We start from the raw sequence: 15,709 nt of genomic DNA on the forward strand, positions 1-15,709 counted from the left end.
GCCTCAAGGGTGCCTGGCTGGCTCAGTTGGTGGAGCATGCGACTCAGTCTTGGGGTTTTAAGTTCGAGCTCCATGTTGGGTGTAGAGATTACTTAAAAATAAAATCTAGGGGATCCCTGGGTGGCTCGGTGGTTTGGCGCCTGCCTTTGGTCCAGAGCGCGATCCTGGAGTCCCGGGATCGAGTCCCGCGTCGGGCTCCCGGCATGGAATGGAGCCTGCTTCTCCCTCCTGTGTCTCTGCCTCTCTCTCTCTCTCTCTCTCTCTCTCTCTCTCTCTCTCTGTCTATCATAAATAAATAAATCTTTAAAAAATAAAATAAATAAAATCTAAAAAAAGTTTACTCATGCCTCATTAGGATATCAGAAGTGTTAACTGAAGTTGAGAGAGCACTGAAACAACATCTAAGGACCTGAGCAATTAGTTGTACTTTTCCATTAACTAGCTATGTGACTTAGGTTAAGTGACTTAACCTTCCTAGACCTCATTTTTTCTCTAGAAGTTCTGATTCTGTGTCTATCTTCCCAGAGTTGATATATACTCTTGGAACACAGGAAGTGCCTTATTCATCTTTGTATCTCACACAGCACTACATACTTTCTCAACAACAGGTGTTTAACAAATGTCCAATCCTGGATGCTTGGGTTATTCAATCTGTTAAACGTCTGCCTTCAGCTCAGGCAGGTCATGATCCCAGGTTCCTGGGGTCAAGTCCTACATCGTGCTCCTTGCCCAGCACAGACCCTGCCTACCTCTCCCTCTGCCTGCTGCTCCCCCTGCTGTGTTCTTTCTCTCTGTCTCTGACAAATAAATAAATAAAATCTTTAAAAAAACAAAAGTTCAAAAAAAATAAAAAATAAAAAAACAAAAGTTCTTTCCTTCCAGGTATTTAGACGTCTGAGAAAACTAAGAGCCACTTATTTAATTAAATACTGTGCAAATTATAAAAGAATCGTATGTTTAGAAACTGTTGCATGATTTCCTTCTTTACTTACAAACCGTATAAGAGTAAATATAAATTAAGAGGCTTAATATCCCTTGTTGAAAATTAAGAGAAGAAACTTCTCCTCTTCCCACTCCACCTCATCACTCATCCTTTTCTTTAAGAATTTCTTTCTCTCTTGGACAGCCTGGGTGGGTTAGCAGTTTAGCGCCGCCTTCAGCCCAGGGTGTCATCCTGGAGACCCAGGATCAAGTCCCACATCAGGCTCCCTGCATGGAGCCTGCTTCTCCCTCTGTGTCTCTCATGAATGAATAAATAAATAAAATCTTTTTTTAAAAAAAAAGGAATTTCTTTCTCTCTTTTTCAAATGTATGTAAACTTTTTTAAAAAATATTTATTTGAGGAAGGGGGCGGGGATGGAGGGAGAAAGAGAGAGAGAATCTCAGACTCCCCACTGAGTGCAGAGCCCAAGACATTCCAGAACCTCATGAGAGCATGACCTAAGCCTAAATCAAGAGTCAGCTGCCTAACCAACTGAACCATCCAGCTGCCCTTCAAATGTATGTACATTTTTAACAGAAAAAATTTATCTTGCCAGTTTTACAACTCAGGAATTTTTCTTCAAGGATCTGGGAACCATCTGTTCGCAATGAAATTATCACTAGGGAATATAATGCCCGGCTGCCCAATTTCCAGGGAGTAGTGGGCCTAACTTGTTACTCGACTCTAATTTGCAAAACCTACTCAATGTAATGGGTTATATCCATTTGGCTATTGTTAAATTAATTAAACAGGCCATTAGACTGAGGTGGCTCTAATGCTGGTAGCCTTCTTAAGCAAATCAAAATCTAAGTCCATAAACACCTGAAGGTTAGGAAATTAAAACACTAAAGAATCACAAACAGCCAACTCGGCTTTGAGCTATAGCAAATCAAATAATTTCCCTTTTTTGCATCTGTACTTTCTCTGTATAGGTCTTTCTCCTTGCTTCTGTCACAGGGCACTCCTAACTATTTCTGGTTTAACATTGACCAATTTGAATTGATTTTTGCTCAAACTCTTATAATTTTTAATATGCCTCAGTTTATCTTTTAATGCTATATAAAAGAGTGAGATATCACTCCTTTTCACGGCCATCCGGTGTGTGTGGTTGACTGTTCCTCACCATATCTTCTCACAAGACTTACAGAATCAAGCAATTCCTGGCCAAGGAACAAAAGCAGAATCGTTCCATTCCCTAGTGGATTCGGATGAAAACTGGTAATAAAATCAAGTGCAACTCCAAGAGGAGGCTGGAGAAGAACCAAATTGAGTCTATAAGACATCTCACATGAGATGGCACATATAATTGGCACACATATTTAAGCTGCATGAAGATCACATGTCCTTAATCCTGTCACTCTGTAAACATCCCTCCTACCTGGCCAATAGATGTGTTTTTTCAGGGAAATGATTTTTGTCTGGTACTATGCCTCCACATCAGTAGGTTGGTTCAGTAATAAGTGTGAGACCTTTTGGTTGAAAAGAAAAGAAAGAGACTTCTTTTTGTCTTTGTAATCTCTTTAAGGGATTGTCTGTGATATGCATCACATTCTGGTTTAATGCTAATTCAGTAAAAAATTGTTTTCTTTCTCTCCCTCTTTGGAGAGATATTTTGGGTTTGGAGGAGACTTTGTTTTTAATAGCTTTCCCCCGGGGATCCCTGAGTGGCTCAGTGGTTTAGTGCCTGCTTCCGCCCAGGGCAGGATCCTGGGATCCCGGGATCCTGGAGTCCTGGAGTTCTGGATTCCTGGAGTCCCTGGATCTGGATCGAGTCCCGGGATCGAGTCCCACGTCCGGCTCCCTGCATGGACCCTGCTTCTCCCTCTGCCTGTGTCTCTGCCTCTCTCTCTCTCTCTCTCTCTCTCTCTCTGTGTCTTTCATGAATAAATAAATAAAATTTAAAAAAAAAATAGTTTTCCCCCAACAACTATGATTTCATATATAAAACAAGTGGTAAAAAGAACCAAAGCACCTTAAGAATTACAAGAAATTAAGTCACCCTCATCATTATTTTAAGTAATGAATTCCTTATTAAAATATCAGTTCCTTCCATAAATACTGACTACCCTTTATTTGCAGTTAGTTTATTCAATATATACTAGAGACCTTTCTGTTATCCATATTTAACAGTTAATGCCCACAAGAGGCAAAACAAAAATTATCTTAAGATTTTCTGGTTCCAAATGTTCCTAATTCTCATCTCAGTGTAAAGACGATGGACAGGGGCCCAGACGTTAAAGGATTCTCAGTCTTATGGTAAAGACAGACACCTAAGAGATAGTGTCAAAAATGGCTCTAATAGGGATTTGGGAAGAGGGTGCTTGAGAGTACAAGTAGGGAAGCTGCCAACTCAACCTGGAAGATAAGAGACACTTCTAGAGAAGAAGAGATGTGAGCTTAGGCTTCAGAGTGATATGATAGGGTTTGGGTTTTTTTTTTAAGACTTTATTTATTTATTTATTTATTTACTTACTTATTTAAGAGAAAGAGGGCATGGGAGGGAGGGGCAGAGGAGAGGGAGAAGCAGACTCCCCACTGAGCAGGGACCCCAATGTGGAACTCCATCCCAAGGAAAGGGCTTAACAGACTGAGCCACTCAGGTCCCCAATATAATAGGTTTTATTACAGGTTTAGGGAAAATTCAAAGAAATTACACATTAAATGCTATTTCTCTAGCAAGCTTTTCATGGAGACCCTTGTTGCTAGCCCTACTCCCCTCTCAATCACCCTCCTCTCTGCCAGGTTCTGAGAAAGGACCCTCCATCAAGTAAATCTGTGTCTCTTCTAGGAAAACTCTATTCCTTTCCCACAGAAGTTGGCCTCATTGATGATCTGTTCTGTTTCCAAGATATCTGGGAGATTTTCCAAGACATATTAACAACCACACATTTCTCACAATCCAACTTCTTTAACCAATACTTTCCTCTGCTATTGTTAAAAACAACAGGCCCAAAATGAAGCCTCTTATGCTAAGCCCCTCTTCACTAAACCCAGACTTAATTACAGTTTGGCTTGCCCAGAAATGGAATCTTAAACCAGTCAATCAAGAATTGCCAGATCAGTACTAGGTAGGTAATCTGCCTGAGAGACCCCTGCCAATCCCCGATAGAAACACACTTTGCAATAACCAATTTGATTTTTTACCAGTATAACTTCTTTGTTCCCATTCTTTTGTCTATGTAAGTCTTTCATTTTGTGCAGCTCCTCGGAGTTCTTTTTTATTTTCTAGATTTTTTTTTAAGATTTTATTTATTCATGAGACACACACACACACACACAGAGGGGGGCAGAGACACAGACAGAGGGAGAAGCAGGCTCCATGCAGGGAGCCCGACACGGGACTCTATCCTGGGTCTCCAGGATCAGGCCCTGGGCTGAAGGTGGCATTAAACTGCTGGGCCACCAGGGCTGCCCTATTTTCTAGATTTTTAAAAAGATTTTATTTATTCATGAAAGAGAGAGAGAGAGAGAGAGGCAGAGACATAGGCAGAGGGAGAAGCAGGCTCCCTGCAGGAAGCCTGATGTGGGACTTGATCCCGGGACTTCAGGATCATGCCCTGAATCAAAGGCAGATGATCAACCACTGAGCCACCTAGGCATCCCATTTTTAAAAAATAATTTTTTAAACATTTTATTTATTTATTCATGAGACACACACACACACACACACACACACACACAGGGGCAGAGACATAGGCATAGAGAGAAGCATGCTCCATGCAGAGAGCCCAATGTGGGACTCCATCCTGGGACTCTAGAATCATGCCCTGGGCCAAAGGCAGGTGCTCAACCACTGAGCCACTCAAGTGCCCTTTTCATTTTCTAGATTTAATGCTAGCTGATTCAAATAGATTTTTGCAAAAAAAAAAGTCCTTAAATAAACCCTTAAAATTTTTATTATGCCTCACTTTATCATTTAACATTATCAATAGGACCATTGATTAATTTTGCCTGATCTTGAACTTAATATAACTTAAATCACACAGTATTATCTATGTCTTATAACACAATTTATTTTTTCTTTCTCTTTTTTTTAATTTTTTCTTTCTCTTATTGGTAAACATTTAGGTTGTTCCCAGTCACAGCTGTTTGAAAAAAGCCTTTATGAATATTATGATGCATGCCTCTTGTTCAAAAACACACATAACTCTTGGGTATATAAGAGTAAAATTGCAGGACCATAGGCTGGGAATTTTATTTTATTTTATTATTTTATTTTATTTTGTTTTGACTGGGTAATTTAAACACATGCTGTGGTGGATAATGTCAAAGAGTTTTCTAAAATGGTTATACCAATTCACACAATCATTAGAAAAGTGTGAAAGTTTCAGTTATTCTATTTCTTTGCTGATACTTGTTATTCTCAGACTTGTTATTTTAATGTTAGCCAGGCTGGTTGATTTGTAGAGGTATCTCACTGTTTGAATTTGCATTTCCCAGATGAGCAAGTATGTTAGTATGTTTTCAACTACTTAGTCATATGGATATGCTTTTTGAGTAGTTCTTTTGCCCATTTAAAGAAGTTGGGTTGTCTTTTTGTTACTGATTTGTGGATGTGAGTGTGGCTTGTTTTTTCTTTTGTTTTGTTTTGTTTCATATTCTGGATTTAATTCCTTGTCAGATATATGTATTATAAATATCTTCCCCTCATCGGTAATGAAAAAGTGTAGGACGTTCTACTCCAAAATACACTGCTTCGGTATACTGATGACTTTGAGCAGTAGGTGCTTAAACAGCAAATACAGGGAGAGGCTTTCTCTGAGCTCCCTTCATCTGTCTAAAGATAGATCCTCCAAAAGGAACTCAATTGTCATAAACCTCCTTCTTGAGAGTTTTATCAGCCAGGAAAGATCGACCCTTACCACAAAAGAGGACACTATAAGTCTATACCATACCCAAAGTTTGTCACAAACTATCCTACCTCCTATCTATTTTTCTAAGGGTCCATTCATCTTTCTTAAAAATCATTTGCTTTTCCCTAGAAAGTTTGTAGTCCCCCTCCACCTTCTCCTATTAAGAAGGTATATAAGATTTTACATCTCACTGCTTTTTTGGATACGTACTTTTTTGAATATACACAGTGGTGCCATGGTGATGCATATAATGTTAAAATCAATAAATTTGTAACAAATAAATAAACAAATATATGTATACCTTTTATCCTGTTAAGCCGCCTGTTGTCAATTTATTTCATAGAACCACCTATAGAACCCCTAAGGATAGAGGGGAAGGCTTTCATCCTTTACAGTAGCTTTCCTTTTCATTATTTTTTAAAAAGATTTTATTTATTTATTTATTCATGAGAGACACACACAGAGAGAGAGAGAGGCAGAGACACAGGCAGAAGGAGAAGCAGGTTCCATGCAGGAAGCCCAATGTGGGACTTGATCCCAGGATTCTGGGATCATGCCCTGAGCCAAAGGCAGATGCTCAACCACTGAGCCACCCAAGTGTCCCTCCTTTTCATTATCTTAATAATATCTGTTAACAAACTAAAGTTCTTAATTTTAATAAAGTTCATTTTAAAAATGACTTATGGTTAATATTTCTTGTCTTGTTTTTTAAAAAAATCTTTGGCTACCTCAAAGTTACTAAATTATAATCCTGTATTTTCTTCTAGAGGCTTTATTGTTCTACCTTTTATTTTTAAATGTTTTTAAATATTTTTATCTACTTATTCATGAGAGACACACAGAGAGAGGCAGAGACATGGCAGAGGGAGAAGCAGACTCCCTGAGGGGAACCTGAAGCAGACCCCAATCCCAGGACCCCAGGATCATGACCTGAGCCAAAGGCAGATGCTCAACCACTGAGCCACCTAGATGCCCCTTGTTTTACCTTTTAAATCTATAATCTGTCTCAAACTAATTTAATGCTTGGTATGAAGTAAAGGGTTTATTATTTATTTATTTATTTTAATTATTTTTAAAAATATTTTATGTGTTTATTCATGAGAGACAGAGAGAGAGAGAGAGAAAGGCAGAGACACAAGGCCGAGTGAGAAGCAGGCACCACGCAGGGAGCCCAATGTGGGACTCAATCCTGGGGGCCTCCAGGATCAAGACCTGAGCGGAAGGCACATGCTCAACTGCTAAGCCACTTAGGCATCCCCAGGGTTTATTTTTTAAACATCAATTTTTTTAAAGTAATCTCTACACCCAATGTGGTGCTCAAACTCATGACTCCAAGATCAAGAGTTGCATGCTTTACCAACTGAACCAGCCGTACCCCATTTTTAAAATATTAATATTTAGGTTTTTAAAAGTAATCCAGGGTTTATTTCAATATGGATACCCAGTTGCTCTTCACCATTTATTGAAAAGACAACATATACATATATATGTATATATATATAAATTTTTATTTATTTATTTATTTATTCATGAGAGACACAGAGAGAAAGACAGAGGCAGAGACACAGGCAGAGGGAGAAGCAGGCTCCCTGCAGGGAACCTGACGTGGGACTGGATCCCAGGTCTCCAGGATCAGGCCCTGGGCTGAAGGCGGTGCTAAACTGGTGAGCCATCTGGACTCCCCAAGGGACCTCTTTTTCATGTACTGATATGCCACATCTCTGAGGCCTGGTCAGAATACTGGTATTCTGTGCCATGGTGTCTTTTGGCTGACATCACCCATTCAGTATGTTTCACTTTCCTCTGCATTCAGTATGTTTCACTTTCCTCTGATCACCACATCTCATTTGTGGCTAGAGAAAATATTGTGACTGGGTTTTTCCTTTCCACTTGGAAAAGACAATCTTTTATCCACTGAATTGCTGTGGCATCTTTGTCATAAATCAAGTAACCCTATGTGTGTGGTTCTGTTTCTAGACTTTCCATTCTGTTCCATCAGGCTATTTGTCTATCTTTGCAGTCATCCTACATTGTCGTAATTACTGTAGCTGTTGAAATACGGTTGTAGTAGTCAGGGTTCTCCAGAGAAACAGAATCAATAAGAGATATGTATGTATAAACAAGTATTTCCTATAATATCCTATTATATATATTTTATTTTTTAAGATGTTATTTTTTTTTGACAGAGAGAGAGAGAGAGAGAGAGAGAGAGAGAGAATGAGCACAACCAGGGGGAGCAGGAGAGGGAGAAGTAGGCTCCCCGCAGAGCCCTGGGATCATGACCTGAGCTGAAGGCAGATGCTTAACCTACTGAGCCATTCAGATACCCCTATTATATATATTATATATGTATGGAATTGATTCGTGAAATTATGGAGTCTAGGAAGTTCCATATCTGCCATCTGCAAGCTGGAGACCCAGGAAACTGAGTAGTGTAGGTCTAGTCTCATTCCAAAGACCTGAGATCCAGGAGCATTGATGGTATAAATTGTGGTCCTATAGCAGGAGAGAATCCTCAAGCTGATGCCACACTTAGCATAAACTTAATGTGGGGCTCGATCCCAGGACCCTGAGACCATTCCCTGACCTGGAACCAAGAGTAGGCTACTTAACTGACTGAGCCACTCAGGCTTTTCTTATCTTTTTTTCTTAAAGAATTTATTTTTATTTATAAAATATTTATTAATTTGAGAGAGAGAGAGAGAGAGAGAGAGAGAGAGAGAGAGAGAGAGAACATGAGTAGGGGAGAAGGGGAGAGGCAAAGGCAGAGGAAGAGCCAGATGCGGGGCTGGTATCCCAGGAACCTGGTATCATGAACTGCTTCAGGCAGAACTGCTTCAGGCAGAAGCTTAGCCAACTGAGTCATCTGGGTGCCCCTTAAAGATTTTATTTTTTTTTTAAGATTTATGTATTTATTTATGATAGACATAGAGAGAGAGGCAGAGACACAGGCAGAGGGAGAAGCAGGCTCCATGCCGGGAGCCCGACATGGGACTCGATCCCAGGACTCCAGGATCGCGCCCTGGGCCAAAGGCAGGCGCTTAAACCGCTGAGCCCCCCAGGGATCTCAAAGATTTTATATTTAGATAATCTATACACCCAGTATGGGGCTCAAGCTTATAACCTTGAGATCAAGAGTTGCTTGCTCTTCCGACTGAGCCAGCCAGGCACTCCCTCTAGAACCACTCTCATTGGCGTTATCTTGCTTCAAATCCTCTGATTATACTATTCCCTTGTTCAGAATGCATTTCCATCCCACTTTTTCTTTAGCTAACTTTTCCACTTTCAGGTCTTAGCTTAAAGGTTGCTGAATCTGAGAGGCCTTCGCCAGAAGAAAGTATCCCTGGTAGCACTTTATGAAATTGCTTCCTTTGTCTCTCTGCCCACCCCAACTAGAGTCAAAGTTCTTGGGGTGAGAGACTATATATGATTCATCTTCATATTTCTAGTGATAATAGTAGCTTATCCCATGCCAGGGAACTTTAGGAGTTTTACATGTGTCAACCTATTTAATCCTCACAATAATCTATGAGGTAGATAGTATTGACTTAGAATCCCCTCAAGAGAACTGGCTGGCTCACACAGTAGGCTCAATAAATATATGTGAATTAATGAAGTTTGTTACAGTCATGTAGAACATTATTCTCCTAACAAACCAGGCTGTTTTCTGCTTCCTTGTATTTCTTCCTACTGTACTCCTACTTAAAATAGACTTCACTCCTTCCATTTCTATCATCAACATGATCTACTTTTCATTGCTTACCTTAAAAATTCTCTCTTCTACTCCATCCCTTTCTTCTTCTTTTTTAAGTTTTTTAAAATATTTTATTTATTTATTCATGAGAGACAGAGAGAGAGGCAGAGACACAGGCAGAGGGAGAAGCAGGCTCCTGAAGCGGAACTCGATCCCAGGACCTTGGGATCACAACCTGAGCCTAAGGCAGACGCTCAACCACAAGCCACCCAGGTACCCTTCTTCTCCTTCTCCTTCTCCTTCTCCTTCTCCTTCTCCTTCTCCTTCTTCTGTAACCCAAGCTTTCCAAGTGTAGTTTGATCATTTCTTTTCCAGGGTACCCACTGTTCCACATGCTCCTATTTAGAATTATCAGCAATCCTCTTTTTCTGGGGTTGAGCTTTTCTTTTATATTCTTAATACACAGAGGGCATTCAATAAATGCTTTGTGATGATTGGGAAATATCAGTGAGGGTGACAGAACATGAGATACTCAACTCTGGGAAACGAACAAGGGGTAGTGGAAGGGGAGGTGGGCGGGGAGTTGGGGTGACTGGGTGACAGGCACTTGATGGGATGAGCACTGGGTGTTATGCTATATGTTGGCAAATCAAACTCCATTAAAAATATACAAAAAATGCTTTCTGAATGAATTAATGCCACTGTCCAAGAACAGCAACTTCTTTCCAGAGTGTACATTTTTCCAAAGCTGTGAACAGTCTTCTAGCCACTTCATACAAACAAATGCTATGAGTCCAACTAAGGTCACCATGCCAGGATCCTGCAGAAAAAAAAATATGTGTATATTCGCAGGTACCCCTAAATTCTTTTTAAACAAACACAGCAGGCAGCCCCGGTGGCTCGGCAGTTTAGCGCCTCCTGCAGGCCAGGGCGTGATCCTGGAGACCCTGAATGGAGTCCCACGTCAGGCTCCCTCCTTGCTTCTCCCTCTGCCTGTGTCTCTATGAATAAATAAGTAAAATCTTAAAAAAAAAAAAAACACCACAGCACCTAGTATGTTACCTACCCTATGTCTTTAATGAGTATTTGTTAAAGTGAAGGATGATACTGAATAAATGAGACACTGAAGGAAATAAGAGAATCAACATTTGACAGTGCCACACTTCTATGTTCCAAGAATTTGGCTCTTCCAGGTTGCAAGGAGGAGAGAAATGCTGAGGTGTTGTGAAAGATGCATGGAGAAGGAAGGAAGCCCAGGAAGCTCTGGCAGTAGGTCCCTGAGGCAGGCAGGAGCAGTGTCTCCCTCTCCCCATGCCTCAGCAGGTATGCTAATGGTCTTAAAAGCATCTGGGTCTATTGGGGACACGTCATCTGGGACAGTCATTTTTGTAGCGACTTGTCAAATTCACATCTTAGTTCCTTTCCATCACTGTCTCACTCTTCTGCCTCTCCCTGACCTTATGGTTTCAGCTGTTTCAGTTACCTTTTTTCCCCTCTGTATCGGTTGTTTCAATTACTTTTTTTCCTCTGTGTATTTTGTATCTAAAACTCCCTTACAGAAAAGATCTGAATGCATCAGCTGGCAGTTTGTCACCATCTAATAAGAATATAGTTGACCCTTGAACAACACAGGTTTGAAGTAAGCAGGTCCACTTATATCTGGATTTCTTCTCTCTCTCTTTTTTCTCTCTTTTTAAAAAATAAATACAGTACAGTACTATAAATGTATTTTCTTTTCCTTATGACTTTTAAAATTTTGTTTATAACATTTCCTTTACTCTAGCTTACTTTGTTATAAGAATATAGCATATAATACCCATAACATACAAAATGATTTGACTATTAGTCAAAGGGAAGGCTATTAGTAGTTAGGTTTTTGGGAACTCAAAAGTTATTGTTGAATGTATTGCTCGTCAGGTATTGTTGCTTCCAGACTTTTTAAGGAACAGAGGTAAGAAATACATATTTTTAAAAATCATGAGGTCATGTTGACATTTCCAATTCAGATTTAATAGTATAAGATTTCCCTCTAATTTTTAAAAATTTTCCCCCTCTCTAATTTTTTGATTTTATGTTTGGATCTATTTTCTCTTCCATTAAATATCTTGGTTCCTAGGGATCCCTGGGAGGCGCAGCGGTTTAGTGCCTGCCTTTGGCCCAGGGCGCGATCCTGGAGACCTGGGATCGAATCCCACATCGGGCTCCCGGTGCATGGAGCCTGCTTCTCCCTCTGCCTATGTCTCTGCCTCTCTCTCTCTCTCTCTCTCTCTGTGTGACTATCATAAATAAATAAATAAATAAATAAATAAATAAATAAATAAATAAATAAATATCTTGGTTCCTAAAAATATTAACATATTACATATTTATCTTACAACATATGTTAAATAGTTTCAAAATTACAAAATTACAATATTAAGGCTAACAATAAAACTGCATAAAGTATAAGATTTCTTTGGAGTTCTTTTTGTGCTTGGAATAAACCCTACTTACAATCAGAGCATTGTGTTTAAATGTTACTTGAGATAATTTTTTGGTTTGAATGGTTATATTTCTCTGGTTGACACAGTTCATTTATTTCAATTTGTTTTCCATTTTAGCATTTTTTCTTTCTGATTTGATTCAATCTTTGAATATATGGAACACTTCCATGAAGCAAAAGCAAAAGTTTATAAAAAGGCAAATGCAGCACTTTAAATAGGTGAAATACATGGTATGTGAATTCTTCGTCAAGAAAACTGTTATTTAAAAAAAGCAGTTATTGAAAAAGGAAGAAAAGCTATGTATATTTGCATATAAAAGTACTTAAATGGAAAGATTTTAAAAAGGCATACTCGAAGGAGTTTCCTTTCTTCTTTATCCCTCCAGCCAGTCTCTTTCCCTGGTAAATTACTCTTCTATTAGGTTTTAATTTTATTAGTTTTTTTTAAAGATTTTATTTATTTATTCATGAGAGACACACAGAGAGAGGGGCAGAGACACAGGCAGAGGGAGCAGCAAGCTCCATGCAGGGAGCCCGATGTGTGACTCGGTCCAGGGACTCCAGGACCACACCTGAAGGTGGCGCTAAACCGCTGAGCAACCAGGGCTGCCCAATTTTATTAGGTTTCAATCCTTCAAGTGTCCCTTATGCAAAGAGAAGAAAAAAATATATATATATTCTTTTCCTAATTTATTCCTACACAAAAGCTAGCATGCTATGCTGTACTTTTGCCTTCCTTAACACTACACGTTGTAGATTACCCCCATTTAAGTACATGTAGACCTCTTTAGGATTTTTTTTTCTTTCTGTAGTTGTGTGTGTGTGTTTTTTTTTTAAGATTTTATTTATTTATTCATGAGACACACACACACACACACACACACACACACAGTGAGAGAGTGAGAGAGGCAGAGACACAGGCAGGGGGAGAAGCAGGCTCCATGCAGGGAGCCTGATGCGGGACTCAATCCCCAGACCCCAGGATCACACCCTGGGCATAAGGTGGTGCTAAACCGCTGAGCCACCCAGGCTGCCCTGTGTTTTTTTTTTTTTTTTTTTAAGTAAGCTCTATGTCCAACAGGGCCTAGAGCTCACTACTCCCAAGATCAAGAGTGCATGCTCTACCAACTGAGGCAGCCAGGCTCACCTAGAAATGGCTTTTTTAAAAAGGAACATTTGTAATTATGAGTTCAGATTTCATAAAACATGTAACTGTGTTACATTTGTTTTCTTTAAAAAAAGATGCCAATTCCTTCAGTTGACTTCTAGAAGTATCCCAAATTCCCAAGTTGGCATTGATTGAAGTCTTTCTAAGCAAACATTTTCAAATCAATCGCTTTCTATTCATTGTAAAGTTTTTAAGAAGTACTGGTAAAATGAGAGCCTTTGTAAGGAGTTCAGTAAGAGGGCCACTCTTCTCTGGAAGATAAGTTTGGGGAAAACTTCAGTTATCCTTGAGGTATATATTCTATGTTCTCAATAAATATTTTTTGATAAATGTTTTTATGGACCCATGTAGAAAACCCATACTCAATCATTTGCCAAGTTTGGTTGATTTCATTCACCTCCTAAATATTCTAAAATCTATCCTCTCTATTACCTACCATTTTTTCCAGATCATTTTCTCTAGCTTGGATCATCTAGTTAGAGCATCTTAAAATTCTCCTTCTTAAGGACAGAGGATTTTAATAATGCAAATCAGATCACAAACACACAAAGCTAAAATCCACCAATGCCTCATTATTTAAAGGTAAAATCCAAGCTCTCTGACATATATAAGGACTTCCAAGTTCTGACCCCCGTCTCCCCCACCAGCCTCATCTCATACTTCATGCCCCATAATAAACGCCACATAGTTGCACACCCTTTACTCTTTTCCAGGCTCCACTACCTGGAATGCCTGCCTAACTTCTCAGAAACAAAGCTGGTTGGGGTAGAATCTAGGAAACCAGTGTTCTTCCAGAACATACTCTCCTGAATGGGGTGGGGGGAGGTGTCTTTCTGAAAAATTAAAAAATATGTAATAAGTTCATAGGACAGTTAGAAATTACTAAAATGGACAGACAGGTGGAAAGGGTTAGAAAGCAAGATGAAGATCCCCTGATCAGGTAGGAGAGGAAGTCATCTTTGTTTTACTCCCCCAGCAATCAATGGCATGGACTCAGTCTCTGGAGGCTAGACCCTACAGGCACCTCTATTTCCTGCAGATTCTATAAGACAATTGAGGTAGTCTACCCTCCAGAAAGTTCTCCTGTTCCTCCCATCCCACCTGACTTGGATATCCCCTCTTCAAAGCTCCCAAAGCCCTGGGCTCAATTGTTGGCCTATCTTGCAGGGGAGTGTTGAGGACAAGGCACAGCGCTTATTCATGATTATGTAGCCAGCGTCTAGCACCTCGTCTGACACGCAGTTGACTGACACTCGGTAGAATTTATAGAATAAAGGACTAAAAAAAAATAATAAAGGACTATATGGTGGCTCAGCAGTTTAGTGCCGCCTTCGGCCCAGGGTGTGATCCTGGGGACCCGGGATGGAGTCCCTCATCGGGCTCCCTGCACGGAACCTGCTTCTCCCTCTACCTGTGTCTCTGCCTCTCTCTCTCTCTCTCTCTGTGTCTCTCATGAATAAATAAATAAAATCTTTAAAAAAAAAGTTAAATGAAAGTAAAAGACAAGGCCTTCTCAGAGCTTACTTTCCCTTTCATTAAAGACCTTTCCCCAGACCCCGCCCCTAATTTACCTGAGGTCCCGCCCCTTCCGCTGCTAAGCCCCGCCCCCAGCCTGGGCCCCGCCTCTTTCTCTTAAAGTCCGCACAAGCCTACGCGAGTTTGGCGCCAACCGTGGTTTTTTTTTCCGCCCTGCCAAAGGCGGGAACTAGTTCTGTGCGCCGGGACGTGCCTTACGTCTGGTCTGATTGGCCAGGGATGCTCAGTCCCGCCTCCGCGTCCTGACTGCGCCCTGGCATTGGCGGAGATGCCAGGGAGACCTCGGTGTCCAGAAGGGAGCCCCGGCTATCTTGGGCTAGGCAGGGCGGGTAAGTTGATGTGGGGGTCCGGTCGGCTCGGGGCTGTTGGGGAAGAGACTAAATGGCGCGGTGGTGCCCCAAGCGGAAGCTGGTGGTTTCCGGGGAGCCAAGGAGTCGAAGGGAGCCGCGGAGTCGGGGGAGGGGGGCGCGCCTGGTGTCCGGGGCCCGCAGGTCGCTGCGTTCCCGCCGCCTCGGGTGCAGTTCCTGGGTTTGCTTTCGCGTCCCTCTGTGGTCCCTCGAGAGGATCCAGGGGCGCTTGGGGCGAGCGCACGTCGGAGCTGCGCTTCCGACTGCTCCTCCCGCCCCTCCCGCCCCTCCGCCCCTCCCCCGTCTTGTCTTGGAATGTACTCCTTAAAGCTTTCGGGTGGGATTCTGGAGGAATGGGTCTGTGCTAAGTGTCAGGTGGTCATTGATGTCGGTTGTTTTCGAGACTGCAATAATCCAGCGAAGTTACTTACCTTGATCTCCACAACGCCTAGAACCGCACCTGACACATAGTTGGCCCCCAACTCAGTTGTTGGTGTAGCATTAGCAGAATCTCGGGATTTGTGCGTCGGGGATCAAGTTGGCGTTGACTCTGATTCTTCCCCTGGTCTTTCGCGGATTTTTCCCTCATCTTTTCCATTCTCCGCAGCTAGAGCTCCAAACCTTTCCCTTCCTCAGTGCCCCTCCCC

At 41.2% G+C, this 15,709-nt stretch overlaps 1 protein-coding gene across 6 annotated transcripts in view; it reads left to right on the forward strand.

The window, feature by feature from the left end:
- Window positions 1–14,978: 14,978 nt before the first annotated feature.
- CASP8AP2 (caspase 8 associated protein 2) overlaps window positions 14,979–15,709 on the forward strand; it is a 52,009-nt gene continuing 51,278 nt past the window's right edge. For 5 of the 6 annotated variants that reach the window (XR_008665076.1, XR_008665075.1, XM_055330090.1 and 2 more), the window contains exon 1: window positions 14,992–15,044. The gene's annotated coding sequence lies outside the window, so the exon portion shown is untranslated. Of the gene's footprint in view, window positions 15,045–15,709 lie in introns of all 6 variants that reach the window. The other variant, XM_055330091.1, reaches the window with a different exon arrangement.

The sequence above is a fragment of the Nyctereutes procyonoides genome, unplaced genomic scaffold (genome assembly GCF_905146905.1).
Source record: "Nyctereutes procyonoides isolate TBG_1078 unplaced genomic scaffold, NYPRO_anot_genome, whole genome shotgun sequence".
Classification (NCBI taxonomy): domain Eukaryota; kingdom Metazoa; phylum Chordata; class Mammalia; order Carnivora; family Canidae; genus Nyctereutes; species Nyctereutes procyonoides.